The sequence below is a fragment of the Hippopotamus amphibius genome, chromosome 16 (assembly GCF_030028045.1).
Source record: "Hippopotamus amphibius kiboko isolate mHipAmp2 chromosome 16, mHipAmp2.hap2, whole genome shotgun sequence".
In the NCBI taxonomy this organism is placed as follows: Eukaryota; Metazoa; Chordata; class Mammalia; order Artiodactyla; family Hippopotamidae; genus Hippopotamus; species Hippopotamus amphibius.
This window is the reverse complement of record NC_080201.1, coordinates 47,569,568-47,588,834: the sequence shown is the minus strand read 5'-3', so window position 1 is coordinate 47,588,834 and position 19,267 is coordinate 47,569,568. Positions and strand designations below refer to the sequence as shown.

The 19,267-nt window shown below is 39.4% G+C and overlaps 1 protein-coding gene across 1 annotated transcript in view; it reads right to left on the bottom strand.

Moving 5' to 3' along the window:
- The window catches only part of ZNF146 (zinc finger protein 146), a 58,509-nt gene that overhangs the window by 38,910 nt on the left and 332 nt on the right, over window positions 1-19,267 (bottom strand). The window contains exon 2 of the mRNA XM_057712541.1: window positions 14,192-14,299. The gene's annotated coding sequence lies outside the window, so the exon portion shown is untranslated. The remainder of the gene's footprint in view (window positions 1-14,191; window positions 14,300-19,267) is intronic.

Here is a 19,267-nt window from a genome sequence, read left to right as displayed (position 1 = left end):
CAGTCACATACTAAACGCATTAAATGAATGGTCAACTCTAAAAGTTAGGGGAAATTACCATATACACCAAATCAATGGTAAGAATGATCATTAAAAATAAAAGAAAAAAAATGGGGACTTCCCTGGTGGTCCAGTGGTTAAGACTCTGTGCTTCCACTGCAGGGGGTGTGGGTTTGATCCCTGCTTGGAGAACTAGATCCCACATGCTGCGTGGCTCAACCAAAAAAAAAAATTAATAAAATCAGAAACAACAGTAGACTTAATCTGAAGGTTATTTAACAATATAATAGGGACTTCCCTGGTGGTGCAGTAGTTAAGAATCCACCTGCCAGGGGAGATCCCACATGCCCCGGAGCAGCTAAGCCTGTGTGCCACAACTACTGAGCCCACGTGCCAGAACTACTGAGAGCTGCACCCCTAGAGCCTATGCTCTGCAACAAGAGAAGCCACCACAATGACAAGCCTGCCCACTGCAACTAGAGAAAGCCTAAGCTCAGCAATGAAGACCCAACGGAGACAAAACAAACAAATATAATTAACAATTGACAACTCTGATATAGAAAAAAAAAAAGTAGCAGTATGAATGAGGAAGGGGTGGATCTTTTTTTTTAATTTTTTTTTTTTGGGGGGGGTACACCAGGTTCAATCATCTAGGGGTGGATTTTTTAAAAATAGCTACTATGCATGACTGTATTCTAATATATTTAGAAATCTAGAGAGAATGGATTTTTACAAAAGTAATCAAAATTGGTTCAAGAAGATGTGGGATTTCTGAATAGTCAATGATTGTGGAAGGACATAAGTCATCAAAGCTCTGTCCCTTTCAAGAAAACAGTTTAGTCTACAAAAACTTTAAGGAACAGATAATCCCTGAGAGAAGCTTGCCAGTTCATCTTCAAGGCTAAATAAAATTATGATTAAAAAAATCAGCAGGAATAGCTCCTGAAAAACAAATTGTAGATAATTGTCATTTGTGAAGATAAATATAAATAATAAAATTCCAGCTAATTTAATCCGGTCTATTTAAAATTAATTTTAGAGGAATGTCTAGAATTGTACCTATTCTGGATTAATTATGTTTTTAGAATTTTGATGTTGCAACTCTGGGATGTGACAGTGATGGGGGAAAGAGCCTTGATCCAACTCTAGGGACATCTGGATCAGGGCTTGTGAATGACTCTAGGAATCTTAAAAAACACATCCTCTCAGCCCTTGGAGTGTCCAGTCAGTGTCTGGGGCAGAGGACCCATTGCACCCTGATGCCATCCATCTTCTCAGTCATCCTTAGTGATCAGTAAAAGCACCTACATTTCCTGCACGTGCCACTGACTACAAAGAGTTACAAAGCAATGTGCTGTATGTCATTTTTCTTTAAGTGGTTTAATGATTAGGATGTACAGTTGGAGGGGCTCAGATCTATGACATTAAAAATTATCACTTTGGGGACTTCCTAGGTGGCACGTTGGTTAAGAATCCGCCTGCCAATGCAGGGGACACGGGTTCGATCCCTGCCCCAGGAAGATCCCACATGCCTGGGAGCAATTAAGCCTGGGCACCACAACTATTGAGCCTGTGCTCTAGAGCCCATGAGCCACAACTATTGAGTCCATGTGCTGCAACTACTGAAGCCCACGAGCCTAGAGCCCGTGCTTCAAAACAAAAGAAGCCACCACAATGAGGAGCCGCAACTAGAGAAAGCCCGTGTGCAACAACGAAGACCCAATACAGCCAATAAATAATTAATTTAAAAAAATGATCACTTTGAATAGTTAAAACACAGGCACAGGATAAAAATTTTTAAGTTAAATTTTGTATTCACATGAGTGAAATCTCCACACATTCTTCCCACCCTGTTGCCCTTTATGTAGCAGTCACTGCTATCAAGTTCTTGTATATACTTCCTGATTTCTCTCTTTGCTTAAGTGTAGACGTACACATAACACTCCTTATAAAGATGTTTTATATAAATGGTAGCAAATTTCTATACATTGCTAGTTTTGCTTATCCATACACCTTGAAGATTGGACCATATCAGCATATATAGCGGCCTTATTCTTTTGTAACAGCTGCATAGTATTCTATCATGCGTGTTTCATAATTTATCAATTTAGCTTTTTTATTATTTTTTGCTCTTTCCAACAATCCTATAGTATTCTTGCACATACATTATTTTGTATATGTAATGTATATCTTTAAGATGAATTTCTGGAAGTGGAAACATTAGATCACAATGTATATACTTTTTTTTTTACTAGCAAACATAAAAAAAAAAAAGTATATACTTCTTTTAAACTTCCTGTCCTCACAGACTCTTATAATGTACCCCGGTGCCCCCATGACCATTTTCAATAATTATCAGCTCATGGCCAGGCTTGTTTTACCTGTATTTCCACCCACTTCCCCGCCTCCATGTTATTTTTGAAGTAAATCCCAGATATACCATTTCATCTATAAAATTTTTAATATGTATCTCTAAAATATATCACAACTTTAGAGAAGATTTTCACATCTTAAAAAAAATTGCCAGAGGGCTTCCCTGGTGGTCCAGTGGGTAAGCCTCTGCACTCCCAATGCAGGGGGCCCAGGTTGGATCCCTGGTCAGGAAACTAGATCTCGCATACATGCCTCAACTAAGGAGTCCACATGTTGTGCAACTAAGGCCCAGCATGGCCTAAATAAATAATTTTTTTTAATTGACAGTACTGCCTTAATATCATTGCATATCTGATAGCCAGTGTTCCAATTTCTAATTGTTTCATGAATGTCAATTTTTTTTTAAGTTATAAGAATCCAAATAATGTTCACAAACTGCAGTTGATTGTTGTGTTTCTTAAGTCTCAATCTATGCATTCTCCTTCATCCTTTTTTTTTTTTTTTTTTTTTGGCTACACCATGAGGCATATGGGATCTTAGTTCCCCAACCAGGGATGGAACCCATACCCACTGCATTGGCAGGAGGAGTTTTAACCACTGGACCGCCCAAGGAGACCCTTCCTTCATCCTTTACTCCACCCCACCCATTTATTTTTTGAAGAAACTAGTTTGTTTACCTTATAGTGTTTCTCAGAGCTTGGTTTTTGCTGGCTCATCCCAATGGGCAGTTAAACCTGCTTCTCTATCCTTGGTATTTCTTATAAGTTGCTAGTTGATGTCTAGAGGCATGATGAGATTAAGGTTCCATTTCTGTTGTTAAGACTACTTACAGGTGGTTAATATTAAGAGACATAACATTTAGGTGTCTTTCTTTTTATGACATTAACAACCGTTGATGTTCAATTGGTTAATCTATTTATTAGGGATTGCAGAATGATGATATATGATTTCTTCTTCCTTTATTAGCTAGAATATTTTTATAAAGAAAAACTTCCCTTCAGCTACCGTTTGGCTAATCATATTACAATAAGGAAAGGCAGGCTAGATGCTTCTCTCTTTCTCTTTATTGGTTTTCAAAACAATGAGTTGGTTCCCTGACATTCTGCCATGGTAATCATTGAGTTTAGGGGGGTGTGTATGCGAAGCATATTCAGTATGTTTAAATCTATTTAAGTTGTACTCATTGATGCTCAGATTGTTCCATGTGTGGTTTGTGGGATCCTCTTCCATTTGATTCCTGTGTCGTTTTGCTATGACCCCGCTAGTCTTTGATCACTTGCTTGCTATTTGCCACAATAGGATGTTTCAGGCTCGTCTTGTTCATTTCCTAGCTCCCACCCTGAAGTAGCCATTTTCCAAGGAATCCTTTTTCCTTTTGGTATTTTGGTGCTTTCCACATTTGTATTTGGAAACCGCAGTCGCTAGATGTGCTTCTTTCTCCTGGTTGAATTTTTTTTTTAGATAAATATACATTTTAGGTCATTTTATACCCATTGCTCAAGTGCCTTCAGGAAGATTATGCATCTGTGCACCTGCCCAATTTAGAAGAGATCCCAAAGTACCACATTCATCTCACCCTGAGAAGACATTTATTGAATGTTCACCATTTGATGGGTGAAAAGTGGAGAGTTGCTTTTATCTTCACTTGCATTCCTTTGATTATAACTAATAGAGATGACCATTTGTTCACGTTTGTTTACCATTGATATTGCTTTCAGCATGGTGCCTAAAATATACTAGGTGCTCAATAAATATTTGTTAATTGAATAAATTGTATGTTCATATCCTTTATTCATTTAATATTGAGGTAGTCATATTTTTCTTACTTAAAAGAGCTATTTTTGAGAGAAATAAATGTGTATAAAATTGCTAGTACAATGCCTGAAATTCAAGTGTTAGTTCCCTGCCTTGTTGTTTGCCTACATTGTCATTCATGCCTCTGACTTGATTTATTTTCTACTTAAAGAAATTGAGAGTCAAAGAGATTAAGTAGTTTGCCCAAGTCCTCTTAAGTGGAGAATCGTAATTTCAAGGATAAAGGCAAGATAGGGTAGAGTTTCATGTGTACAAATTTCAGAGTGTATGACTGAAGAGGAAAAAAATCAATGTTTTTTCAGATAATCTATAAACTGCAGTCAGTTCATGGCCCTAACACAGAAGTGGCATTACTACAAACAAAAGGATGAAAGAACTTAATAAGAATTTTTTTTTAATTTTTGTATGTTTTATCCTTATAAAATAGTAAAAATGCCCAAATAGAATACAGAGAATATAGAAAAATGGGAGGGAAAAACATTTTTGTGATACCTTGAACATAAATGTTACCATTTTTGCATCTTTCCTTCTAGCTTCTAAGTTTTTAAAAATTCATACTTCATCTTTACTATGGAAAACTTGAAACATACACAAAAGTAGAAAGTATAGTACAGGGACTTCCCTGGTGGCACAGTGGTTAAGAATCCGCCTGCCAATGCAGGGGACATGGGTTCAATCCCTGGTCCGGGAGGATCCCACATGCCACGGAGCAACTAAGCCCATGTGCCCCAACTACTGAGCCTGCGCTCTAGAGCCCACGAGCCGCAACTACTGAGCCCTCATGCCACAACTACTGAAGCCCGCACGCCTAGAGCCCATGTTCCGCAACAAGAGAAGTCATCACACTGAGAAGCCCACGCATTGCAACTAAGAGTAGTCCCCACTCACCACAACTAGAGAAAGCCTGTGTGCAGCAACGAAAACCCAATGCAGCCAAAAAAGTAAATAAAATTAATTATTTTAAAAAGTATAGTACAGTGAACCCTCATATTCTCATCACCCTGATATAAAAACTGTCAGCCCATGGCCAGTTTGTTTATCTATACTCACATCTACTTCCTCTTTCACTGGATTCCTTTGAAAGTTGAACTCAGATGTTACATGATGACATCTGAAAATATTTCAGTAATTATCTCTTAAAGAGACTTTGAAATAATATCAGTAAGAATTTATAATCCTGAGCCACTGGTAAGGAAGACAGAATTTTCTGTCACATCTTGTTTAGCTGATTCTCACTGTGATTGCAGAGAAAGTTGTTTCATATGTATTAGGAGAATTAGGAATTTAGGAAAAGACTTTCCCAGAAACAACATTCTATCCCAAAGTTCTCTCTTATCTTCACAAAAAGAAAATTTTTCAGGTGTAATTGTGAAATGTGAAGGTTTTTTTTTATTGTTTGTATTAAACCAAATTGACTGACTTGGTACAACTCTTAGCCACAATTCTAAATCCTTAATGTGTTGAGTATTGTATCTGCTTCTTTGCTCCTAGGAGGCAGTCAGATATTTGTTGAATGACTGAGTTAATAAGTTAGGCAAATGACAGAATATTTTTATGAGAGGGAAAAGATGGAGGTGGGGAACCTTCCTTTTACAAAAAAAAGGAAAAAATTTAAAGATAGATATAGATGTGAAATTCCACACTTAGACATCACCATGCCCTAAACCCTGGTTGAAGAATTTCACAAGTCATTGCAAAGAATTCACTTTTTTTTTTTTGGCTGTGCTGCAAGGCTTGCAGAGGATCTTAGTTCCCTGAGAAGGGATTGAACCCAGGCCCCCAGAAGCGAGAGCACCAACTCCTAACCACTGGACCAGCAAGGAATTACCAAGAATTCACATATGTTAATTTTGGAAATAAAGTTTGATATTTCATCTTTATTAGATTCATAAGCAACATTAATGATGGACCAGGTTGCTTTACTACTCCAGGCAGAAACCCCTCAAGCATCTCAAGTGTATCTGAAGCTGGGTTTGTAATTCTACTACCCCCACCTTACAGCCCCAAAGTCCTCTTTTTCTTCCACATTTCTCATACATCTTCTCTAAGGATGTCCCAGTCTGCCTGGTCTCCCAAGCTGCGAATAGACTGTCAGCTATGAATTCTGGTACCTTATCTTCCATATCTGAAACATTAGCTTTAGAATCGGATCTGGACTCTATCATTAGCTAGATGATGATAACCTAGCCTCTCTAAGCATCCTTTTGGGGCTCATAATAGTACCTCATGGAGTTATCATGAAAACTTAAACGTGAAGAACTTAGCAGAGTTTCCAGCACAATAATAAAATCAAAAAGAAAAGTTTGATGTTATATAACAACTCAATGTTACTTAAATAATTGCAGGCGTAACTAAAATGAGCCATTCCTAGTCATATAAATAAGTTCTTCTAACTCTGTCCTTTCTCTCAGCACATGGCCCCCCATTGCCCACCCAGCTACCCAGGGGCCATCCTTGGCCTCTCTCTCCTTGGTTATTTTGCTTCTACCACTATCTCTTTTGCTTCTACCACTAGGATATTTCTGGAACACACACACCCCTTTGCTGAGTACCATGAATAGGTACTTTAGGGTAATAAGCCCTGCAGCCAGATTTCCTGAATTCAAATTCAGGTATTGCTACTTTGCTTGCCAAGTGGCTTTGAACTAGTTTCATAATTTATATCTAGGCCGTAATTTTCAAGTGAAGATATAAATAATATATGCTTAGAACATACCTGTAACATAGTAAAGGTTGAGTATATTTACTTTTTATTTCAATTCAGTTCAACTATATTTACTGAGTACCTACTATATGCCAGGCACTACTCTAGGCCCTGGGGGTACAGCAGCGAACAAAACAGACAAAAAGCCCCACCTTCATGAAGGCTGTATTCCAACAGGGGAAGAGAGACCAACAGAATGAGTAAATTTTGTAGTGTGTTGGAAGGTGTTATACATTGATGTGAAAGAAAGGCAGGGTCAGGAGATCAGGAATGGGAGGGAGGTTGCAATTACAGTGATCACTAGTTACTGTCATCACCATGTATTTAATAATTATGTATATACATTAATATTTATACATGTTTCTTATTTATTAATTAACAAACTTGTTACTATTTATAGTTACTAAGTGCTAATTATTATGTAGTATAATCGGTGATCATTTTTTATCATTGTTACCATTTTTATTATTGCCTTAAGTCAGCCTTCATCCTCTCTTATCTTCCACCAAAAAGCTGTGTCTAAAACCAGATATAAGTGTGTTATGTCAATAGTCTTCGCTCACTTAAGGAACAGAAACCAAGCTCCCTGAGGCAGCTCTAAGCCTCCCCCTCCCACTCAACCTTGGATCTATACCCTGCTTACCCCACCAGCTCCAGCTCTTAGCACTCCCTCCAGAACTACCTAAGCCACTTTCAGCCCATCCTCACAGCACCTTATTTCCTGGGAGGTAGTGACATGAGAAAGTGACAAGGTCACTCTGTGATCTCATGTGAAAGGAGAGAGAATGATGCTCTGCCACCATGAAAATAACAAGAAGGTTCAGGGTAATGAGTGTTCTCCTAGCTTCCAAGGTAAGAACTATTATAAGCACTTCCCTGGTGGCCCAGTGGTTGGGAGTCTGCCTGCCAGTGCAGGGGATGCGGGTTGGATCCCTGGTCCGGGAGGATCCCCAGTGCCGGCGGAGCAGCTGGGCATGTGTGCCACGGCAGCCTGCGCTCTAGAGCCCGTGAGCCACAACTACTAAAGCCCTCATGCTGAGGCTGCTGGGGCCTGCATTGGAAGAGGCCACCGTGATGAGAGGCCCACGCACCCAGCAAAGAGAGGGAGGAAGGAAGAACTATAGTGCTAATAAGCAGAATAGATTACTTTTAGAAAATAAAGGAACATTAGAGTCCCTTTTAGTCACCAAACACTTCTGAAACATTATTCAGATGATTTGGAGTGTGAAAATTAATCACGGCTTTGTTTCACCTAACAGAAAAGATCCAGTAGTAGCCTTCCTAAGCTAGAGTGTCAAGGTCATCAGTTTACTTGGTCATCTTCCTACTTCAACAGAAATAAAAGTGGTTCGGGCAGTTTTAAGACATCCCTGGCTTAATTGACTCTGCTAAAATAAGAATCTGAAGGAAAAAGCCTGAGGTGGAGGGGAAAGGTACCAGGAAAGACAGGAGATTTTCTTGAGCAGTCCTTCATCTCCGTTAGATGTCCAGAGTCCTGATATAGGCGTTGGAAGCAAAGATGCTCCAGGCCTTGGCAAGTAAACACATCTACCCTTAGGGAACATGGATGGCCTCTGCGGACAAAACCAATGAAATCCAGAGGGCATCCCCTGGCTCAGGCTCCCTCCTGGGGATGGTCAGGGTCTTGAGACACTTTAGCTGGGGAAAGGCAGAGAAGAGGCTCCCCGACTCACCTGTCTGTGCCCCCACCCCCTCAATATGGGAGATCAGTCCTCCCCCTCTGACATGCAAACATCCATTCTGACACCCATATATCCATTCTGACACCCACACCGTCCTGCAGCTCTTTCCGCTTATACCCATACCAATTGGGAATCAGGCCCCTCTTCCTCTCACACCCACATTGCCTGAGGATGTATTGATAGTAACAGCCCCTTTTTACAAATGAAGAAACAGATTTGGGGTGGTTAAAGCTAAACAAGCAGCAGAACCAGGTCTGAATTCACATTGGGCTAATTAGCGAGCCTGATAAGATACCCCAAAAAGAAGTAAAAAAAAGTCACAATATTAACACGCAATGAGAAAAAACAAAACTGAAGTTATTTAAAGCCAAAAGAGTCCTCAAGGCCTTTAATACTACCTAAACACTTGCTGAGGGTAGTCCCTGTGCCAGGCCTCTCTTTTCAATCACGCTCAACCACAGGGTTACAGACAGCACCAAACCAAAGTAACCAACTGTGAGGCTGAATAATGGCTTCCCAAAGATGACCACATCTTAATCCCTAGAATCTTATATGGCAAAAGGGACTTTGCAGATATGATTAAAGTAACAGTCTTGAAATAGGGAGATTATCCTGGACTATCCAGGTGAACCCACTGTAATCACAAGGGTTCTTTAAAAAGGAGGCAGGAGATCAGAGTGAGTATTAGATGTGACAATGAAAGCAAGAGGTTGGGGGGATTCAAGGAAGGAGCCACAAGCCAAGGAATGCAGGAGGGGACTTCCCTGGTGGTCCAGTGGTTAAGACTCCCTGCTTCCACTGCAGGGTACATGGGTTTGATCCCTGGTTGGGGAACATGCATGCCTTGCAAGGTGCGGCCAAAAAATTAAATAAAAAAAAGATTACCAAACTGATTTCTGAAGAGGTTACGTCCTCTTGTATTCCCACCAGCATTGTATGAGAGTTTTCTTTACTTCACATCTCTCTAATTATTTGATCAGTTCTTAAAAAAAAAAAGGAATACAGAAGGCCTCTAAATGCTAGAAAAGACAAGGAAATAGATTCTTTCCTACAGCTTCCAGAAAAAACTAGCCCTGCCAATATCTTGACTTTTGCCCAGTGCAACTGATTTTGGACTTTTATCTCCAGAACTGTAAGAGAGTAAATTTGCATTGTTTTAAGCCACTGTGTTTGTGCTTATTTGTTACAGCAGCAATAGAAAACTGACACAGTGACCAAAGTTTGAAAGATATTTGGTTGGACAAATTTTCAGGAAGTTATTTCTTACTAAGTAATTATATAATTATATTATAAAAATATATTATTGTAAAAATATATATATATATTATTGTTATATATTGTATTGTTATAAATATATAGTACATTGTAACATTATTTAATAATATTTATATAATATTATATCACTATTAAGAGAAAACAAAATGATATATTGTTTTTGGAATAATCTTGGGAAGCAAACCTGAAAAATACATCTCAAGTATGCTCACAAATGCTAGTGTAAAGTTAAATTTATAGGTTTTCAAAATACAGAATAAGGAAGAAAGGGAAAAGCTGAAGGGAACCAAATTTTCCCTCTCTTTTCAAAATGCAAAAGTAAAAGTAGAAATCATGCCTTTAGGAAACAGTAACATTATCTTGGAAAAGCATCAGAAATGCACATGTTATCAGAAACATAAACCTAATTTACAAAATCCTAGCAGGTATTTTGAACATTAGCTATTACAAAATTGCAAGACAGATAGTTTTTGGTATATATAGCCTAAGACAAAGTGAGAATCTTGAAAGCAAAAGAGAGAAGTATCTCATCATGTATAGGGAGGCCTTAATAGGATTAACAGCTGATTTTTCAACAGAAATCATGAAGGTCAGAAGTCAGTGGGATGACATATTCAGAGTGCTGAAAGAAAAAAAAACAACGGATCTATATCTGACAAAACTATTCTTCAAAAATAAATGAGAAATTAAGATATCCCTATACAAATAAAAACCAAGAGATCATTGCTAGCAGACCTTCCTACAAAAAATACAAAAGAAATGCTTCAAACTGAAATGAAAAAACACTAGACAGTAACTGAAATCCACAGGAACAAGTAAAGAACACTGGTAAAGATAAATATGAATTGTATTTTTTGTTTGTAACTCCTCTTTTTTCCTACCTGGTTTAAAATACTGCATAAAGCAATAATTATAAATCTATGTCGATGGGCACAGAGTGTATAAAGATGTAATTTGTTACAATAACAGCATAAGGGGGTGGAGCCATATAGGAGTAAAGTTTTTGTATACTACTGAAATTTAAGCTGATACTAATAAGAACTAGATTTTTATAAATTAATATTTGGGGGATTTAATTTTTAATTAAATATTTTTTAATCTTTGGAGAAATGTCAACTCAAATTTTTTGTCCATTTTTTAATTGGCTTCTTTGCATTTTATTGTTTTTATTTTGAGTTGTAGGAGTTCTTTATATATTCTGTATACTAGGTCTTTATCCAGCATATAATTTTTAAATGATTTCTCCCATTCTTTGGGTTGTCTTTTCACTTTCTTAATAGTGTCCTTTGATGTACAAAGTTTTTATTTTTGACAAAGTCCAATTTATCTATTTTGTTGTTGGCATCATATCTCAGAAGCCATAACCTAATCCAAAATCACAAAGATGTATTCCTATATTTTCTTCTAAGTTTCATAGTTTTAGCTCTGATCCATTTTGAGTTAATTTTGGTATATGGTGTGAGGGAGACTCCAACTTAATTCTTTTGCATGTGGATATCCAGTAGTACCATTTTTTAAAATAGTATTTCCCACCACCCCCCGCGCCGGATGCTCTTGGCACTGCACTTTACTCTTACCTATCTTCTTATTTTTGACCACAAGGTTCACAACTCCCCCGGGTATGAGGAGGAAGGGAAGGGGGGAATGGTGACTACTAACATGCTTTTTGGAAGTTTGCAGAAAAGTTCACCGCTTTAGTCTAAGTTCTGAGTTTAATTTCATACTGGCACTTCTGCTTTAGTTATGAAGTGAAATTTGAGAGAATTTTATCTGCTGCTAGCAAAACAAATGTTCAAATGAGTTTCAGTTACCAACCTTCAGTGCATTTTTTGAAAGGACATTATCAAATGAGACTTTTAAAAAATCCAAATGGAAATGTTATTTGAACTAATAGTAATTGTCCTTAGAATGGATGGTTTTATTATTAGAAGAAAAAGAATGAGGAAATGAAGAGATGTGTTCAAGTTCCACTGCTGGATCTGGAGTCATAAATAATAAAAATATTGAGAAAAATGTAGATTCAGCAGACTTTTTGGAGCCACATCATAAAAAGAAATAAATACAAGCCTTTCTAATGAAGATTACTTTTTAAATGGTTTTATCAAATACATAAATTCAATGAAAATGTCATGCCACAATATATTTCTCTATAATTACATTCTTCCAAAAAGGACTGAATTAAAAGGACTTCCCTGGTAGTCCAGTGGGTAAGACTCCATGCTGCCAATGCAGGGGGCCCAGGTTCAATTCCTGGTCAGGGAATTAGATCCCGCATGCCACAATTAAGAGCCTGCATGCCCTGCAACTAAAAGATCTGGCATGCCACAACTAAGACCCAGCGTAGCCAACTAAATAAATAAATAATTAAAAAAAAAAAAGAATTTAATTAAAGATACATGGACATACAGCACACCCACCTGTTGATATGTCCAGAGGATGCTGTGATATGCTACCCAGATCACTGTTTCAGGACCAAGGCACTCAGTCCTTTAACTGCTTGGAGTATTGGCCAGCAATACCTTGCAGCTGAGTTCCTCCCAGTGTGTGCTCTCAGTTAAAGACAGGTTTTAATTTATAACTATGTATGGTGTTGGATGTTAACTAGACTTTCTGTCATGGTCATTTTGCAATATATTACAAATATCAAGTCATTATGCTGTACACCTAAACAAATATAACACGTCAATTATATCTAAATTTAAAAATAAATTTTAAAAAAGAAAAAAACAAAAAAGGTTTCAATGTAATATTCCCTTCCCAGAGGTAGCTTATGCATGCATACATCAGAGATATTGTGAGCTAAGTTCCAGACCACCATAATAAAGTGAATATTGCAATAAAGTGAGTCACACCAATTTTTGGTTTCCCAGTGCATATGAAAGTTATGTTTACCCTATGCTGTAGTCTATTAAGTGTGCAATAGCATTATATCTTTTTTTTTTAAAGTACATACCTTAATTTTAAAATACTTCATTGCTAAAAAATGCTAACCCTCATCTGACAACACAGGGTTGCCACAAACCTTTAATTTGGAAAAAAACCCCATAATATCTGCAAAGCACAATAAAGTGAAATGCAACAAAACAAGGTATGCCGGTAACCAATTACTGGTTGATGCTGGGGATTCCGGCCCCATTGTCCCAATATGGAAGACTATGAGAGGCCATCCAAATTCCACAGCTGTCCTAGGTCTGAGATGGAGCGCCCAATGCAGAGGCCCTCCCAGGGCTGAGATTAGACCTTGTTGGAGAGGGCACGGCTATGGCTCACTGAATGGCAGAGAAGTGCCGGTGGATCTTGCTGGAAATCTGCCCTTTGGAACTCACTGCAAACCCACTCTAGTGTGTTCAAGGGAAGTGTCTCACCTGAGACACTCTTATAAAACCACCCAAGGGAGGTACTAAAGAAAGCTGCAGGCCACTAGGTGCCGCTCAGAGGCTATGCGCTGTAGTGCAACGCCTTGATTCTAGAGAAGCTGAGAACACTGTAGGAACCTGGTGCTGGAGAAACAGCCCACACTGCAGGAGCTGGGCATCGGGGAAGCCAAGCACGCTGTAGGAGCCTGGCAATCGAGCACACCAGCACCAGGACGCAGAACCCTTTTTCATTCTGCAGTCTCTCTCCATCAACCTCTACTGATGAAGCTTATCAGCATCATTCCAGCTGGCAAAGGAAAAATATTTTTTAATGGGCCCATATTCATTTCCACAAAGCAGACAGAAGGGCGAATTTAGAGCTAAAGGGCAATAAATCAATAATCAACACAGTCTACCCCTTTGACTTACTAGCATCCACATGGACCCTCTACACACGTGTGAACCCCTATACAACAGCAACAACAAGAAAAACCTTAGGATTGTATCTAACAAGATACAACCGTCCTGCTTACAAATGAAGAAATTCTCACCCTTTCCCCCAAATGAGGAGATGCACAGACCAGAAAAGTTGTTGTATCCATCGTTGGCTACAATAATTACTCCTCAAATTCAGTCACAGTCTGACTGAAGACTAGCTTAAGGCCAAATTGTAAATTAACTTTCAACAACTTGCATGTAAAATAAAAATGGATCAAGGAAAGAGAAGAAAATAGCATATACAAATAAACACATAGAATAGGCAAATAGGAAGTATGCATAGCCACTGCAATCCTCATTTATGTAACTGGTCACAAGGCCATAATTGATATCTTCCTTCTTCCACAGCCCACTCTGTATTTTCACCACCCTCAGCCGGAACCTCAGCTGCTCTAGGTCCTTTACCTGGTGGTCTGTTTTGATTGCCTCCTGCCCACCCCATTAGCCTTATTTTTTATTGTACTTACTTGCATTTGGTGTGGTAAGGTATCAGTCAAAAAACTTATTCTGGGAATTCCCTGGCGATCCAGTGGTTAGGACTTGGCACTTTCACTGCAGAGGCCGGGGTTCAATCCCTGGTTGGAGAACAAAGATCCCACAAGTCACGCGAGGCCAAAAAAGCAAAAAAAAAAAAAGAAAAGTCTTCTATTTTGGGATATGGTGTATATAATTTTTCCATAATAAAGCAACTGATAAGTTAGAACTCTACCTCTCAGCAATAAGGCTTTATATCTCATCAAACCTACACTGTTGTGAAATACTAAGAAGCAATTCTTTTCAGGCCATCACGTCGGGCACAGATTTGAATAGTCTATTTCCTTAGAATACTAATACTCCAAACTGCATATTACTTTTCATTTATGTAATATATCAAGATAATTTTATGAGGGAATTCCCTGGTAGTCCAGTGGTTAGGACTCTGCTTTCACTGCCGAAGGCACAGTTTCAATCCCTGGTCGGGGAACTAAGATCCCGTAAGATGCGTGGTGTGGCCAAAAAAAAAAAAAGAGATAATTTTATGAGTTTAGTTTTATTTAAATTTCACTTTACACTCACAGGATTGAACATACTAACAGGATTATAAAAAGGCATCGTTAATCAGTACACATTAAGCTGAAAAATTTGTAAAGGAATTACAAGCAATGGAGCTACAAGTATGACCAGAAAATATCATAGAGCTGTTAAATTTTGGAAGAATTATAGGAATAATTCCTTATATAACAAAGCTTTGGCACCCAAAGAGATTCTTCTGAATCTTATTAGATGCATTTAAAACTCCATGCAGAGGGGGACTTCCCTGGTGGCGCAGTGGACAATACTCTGTGCTCCCAGTGCAGAGGGCCCGGATTTGATCCCTGGTCAGAAAACTAGATCCCATATGCATGCCACAACTAAAGAGTTCACATGCCACAACTAAGGAGCTGGCAAGCCGCAAGTAAGGAGCCTGCATGCCTCAGCTAAGACCTAGCACAACCAACCAAATAAATAAATAAATAAAAATCTTAAAAACAAAAATACATCAAGAGGGACTTCCCTGGTGGTCCAGTGGTTAAGACTACGCCCTTCCAACGCAGGGGGTGTGGGTTCGATCCCTGGTTGGGGAACTAAGATCCCGCAGGCTATGTGGTGCAACCAAAACAAACAAAACAATGCAGCAAGAATTGTTAAAATGAAGCTCATCAAAGAGCTTAATTAATGAAATAACATATTTTGTTCAAACACTGAAGCTATCATACTGAAATTCATTGATTGGCTGACATCAAGGTGAAGTTTTGCACATCGTCAATCTTCTGGTTTCAGCGTTCTAGGATCTACCTGCTTGAGGTCAGCAGTTTTCATCTGGTAGGGGTCTGGTTCCTTACAGGAACAACTTGGGAATGTGTCAGATCTTTATATATGTCTTTCAGGGAACTAGGAGTTCAGTGACTCTGCTATGTGGCTGATTTCTAGTCTCAATTGTTACCAGTTTCCCAGCCCAACAGTATTTCTTGTTTCTACATCTTCACATCTCCTAACCATTAACTCTTGAGCCAGCCTTTTGAGACTCTGGGGAGGGCTGGAAGACTAAAGTAAAAGCCTTTTACTTCAAAAATCAGGGACACAGGGGCTTGTGTATGGTTTTAAGCTCCACATCGCCCCTAAATAATTCCTTCATATAATACAATTTTCAGTCAGTGTTCACATTGCCTCATTGGGTCATATTATCTTTACATTTTTGTTTGTTGAAAACATATACATATTGCTTGTTCAAATCAGGACCAATTAGTATTACTGAATGAATTTGCTGATTTCAGGAAAAAATTATTCTTTTATGACTGGGGAAGGCTGAATATATTTTTGTGGTTTTGTTGTTGTATTTGAAGGGTTTATTTTTGTTTTGTTTTGTTTTTTATATGCATAAAATTTCCCTGGAAGGATACACAAGAAAACAATAGTTCCTCTGGAGAGGAACGCAGAGAGTCCTCAGAGGGAAGAAGACTTTTCTTCCTATTCACACTTATGAATTTTAAACCATTTTGAACTCATGATCTACTCAGCAACTGGGTGGATAAAAGTAAAAAGCCTTTAAAAAGCAAGTCCTAAAGCATCATCAAAAGGTATTAGAGTGTGGGAAGGTAGAGGTGGGAGGGGCTTTTTCCAGACCTGCCACAAGATGGCAGCAGAGTGACACCAAAGCTTGGTTCTGGACTCTAGAGGGCTGCCAGGCTGGAGTCAGTCTCCCTCCCGACTCACGACAGGCAAATCCCGGTAGGTTCCTGCCCACCTCTATCCTGAGCTGTGAGACTGTAGCTGAGCTAAATTATCCCGATTCCCGACCCACAGAAACTGTGAAATAATGTTAATTGTTGTTTTAAGATGCTATATTTTGGGGTGATTTGTTACTTGGTATTTCTATACTAGACCTCACACCATTCCACCAAAAAATATTTGAGTATTTATTTCTAAAGTGTAGAGACTCATTTTTTTAAAAGCACAACCACAATAGCAATAAAATTTTTAATTATTTACTATAATAAATTACCCGAGCAGTCTAGTTAATGACACATGCCGAAGTATTTCCATAGCCAGAGCGAAGATAATTTTGGACTCACCCTCGTACTTTCTTTTTGTTTTTGTTTTTTTTTGACTGCTCGAGGTCAGTTGCAGCATGCATGCGGGATTTAGTTCCCAGACCGGGGATTATACCAGGGATCAAACCTGGCCCCCCTGCCCTGGGAGTGGGGAGTCTTACCCACTGGACCAGCAGGGAAGTCCCCTGCAATCTACTTTGAAATGGATCAAAAAATGATACGGGTTGATGGGGATTGATGGAGGCATAGATGGCTAGTTATGTGATAAAGCAAATGTAGCTAAATGTTTATTATAGACTCTAGGTGGTGGGAATATGAGTATTTACTAGAAGATTCCTTCACCCTTTCTGTATCTTCGAAATTTTTCATAAAATGTTGAGGGAAAAGACAATCATTGTTCAAATTTCCAAATGTCTCAAAAATGCATTTTTTTTGTTTTTTGTTTTTTACTGTTTGTTCATATCAAGAGCCAATTAAGGTCCACATATTGAGATTGGTTGGTATATAAGTTCTGTATTCTTTAAACCACAGTATTTTCATGCCTTTTTGTTATAGCAATATGTTCATGCCAACACAGGGCAACAGAGCTTACATCTCCTAGCTGGCTCTTTATCCTGAAGTTGAGCCCTTTTGTCCTGCAAGTTGATGAACCAGTTCCTAAAGGAGACCTGAGTGATGGCAGCAGCAGCTTCTTGACTAAGGCTTCCTGACCAAGTTCAGGAAGGTCAGTGCTATGCGGTGTATTCTGGACTCCATTCCTGCAAGGAGAGTGTCAGAGAACTCTGACCAGCTTTCTGGGTCAGAAACTGACCCAGCTTTCCTAGGGCAGTTTTTACCTGTCCTGAGAGTCATTCCTACAGGACTAGCCTAAAAGCAAGGCATATGTCCAGTGCAGGTGAACAGAGCCCCACACTCAGAAGTATGGTGGGGTTTTTTGTTTGTTTTGTTTTTTTGGCTTCGAGTCTTGCACGATCTTACTTACACACCCACATCCTCAGCAAGGAAAGTGCATAGTCCTAACCACTGGACCTCCAGGGAATTCCTCTAAGAAGCATGTGGCTTAATGCTCTGCGGTTGCCGTTGTAATGATTCCTGTTATCTTTGAATTTGTGTTTTATAAGTGAAGTCTGCTGGGACAATGGAGCAGGCACCAGGGACTTGGAGCCTGACCCATGTGCATTCTCTCCTCCCACTATTCTCTGTCTTCCTGAGACAGGCTCTCAGCTGCCAGTTCTTCTGCCTCCTGGGGGCCTGGGAGTAGCGAGGGTCAAGGTCCACCACACACATCCCACGGCCTCTGAGGGCAGGGCAGAGTGTCAGCTACCTCCTCCTCAGTTGGCGCTCCATGGCACATGCACCAGGTGACCTGGCAGGGGCAAGTGTCCTGCCCACCTATGATCCAGGTTTCTGGCTTTTCTTGAAAGGGAAGTTGTATCTCCCTGTAGGGAACAAGTCCGTGAGAAGGAGAGATGCCTTGTTTGACTTCACCGCTGCCCAGGGCACAAGTTGGTCCAGAGGCTGGTGGGGAGAGGAGGAGAACCCAGAAGCCAGCAGCCGTGTGTGTAGGCACACAAAGTTGCAAGCCAGGTCCCCCAGATGACTGTGAGAGTTTATGCTCACCCCAGGGTATCCCTTACTCTAGGGAGCATGGCATAGAATAGCAAATTAAAAACACCACGACAGATTAAGAGCAATCATGGAAGAAAGAAAAAAGCTTTATAATTTAGTATTTTTAACAGTGATTTTTTTTCCCTGCTGTTTGAATGAGAGATCCCACATTTTCATTTTGCACAAGGCCCCATACATTAGGCAGCAGTCCTGCTTAGAAGGCACTCCTTCAGCCTTTCCAAATTTTCTGGTATCCAATTCCCGAAGCAATTTCTATTTTCTTCCCTGAATACTGATCCTACACAGCTGCAGATAACAGGGGACAGCTGGGTAAGTGAGCGCATGTGTGGCCACTTCCTGGGGATGACCAGAAATATCTATATGAGTCGCATCTAGGACAAGCACTGAGGTCCTACTTTGTTAAGTGGGTGGGAATGACGAAGTTAGAGAACATTTGGATTATATTGTATTTCCTTCAACAAATATTATCAAATCCACCCATGTGCCAGGTGCTGGGGGTGCAATGGAGTCTAAAGTCAACAGATAGAGAAACAGAGCAACTACACCGTTTTCCAGGGTGAAGAACTGAGTGTGGAGGTGGCGGTAAGCTGTGAAGAAGCAAAGACCGTTGCTATGCAGCGGAGTTATTTAGTATGCATGTTTAACTTATGCAGCGTCAGTTATATGGATTCATCATAAACCAAGAGAGACAATGAAAAACAATTATTTAAACAAGGAAGATTACCCTGCCCTTTGTTCCACCTAATGAGTAAGCAGCATATGCCTCCGCGAGCATGAGATATGCGATGTAATCTACTACTTCCTTGGGTCCCATCTCTCACCTGGATGAGGTATGAGTTGGGT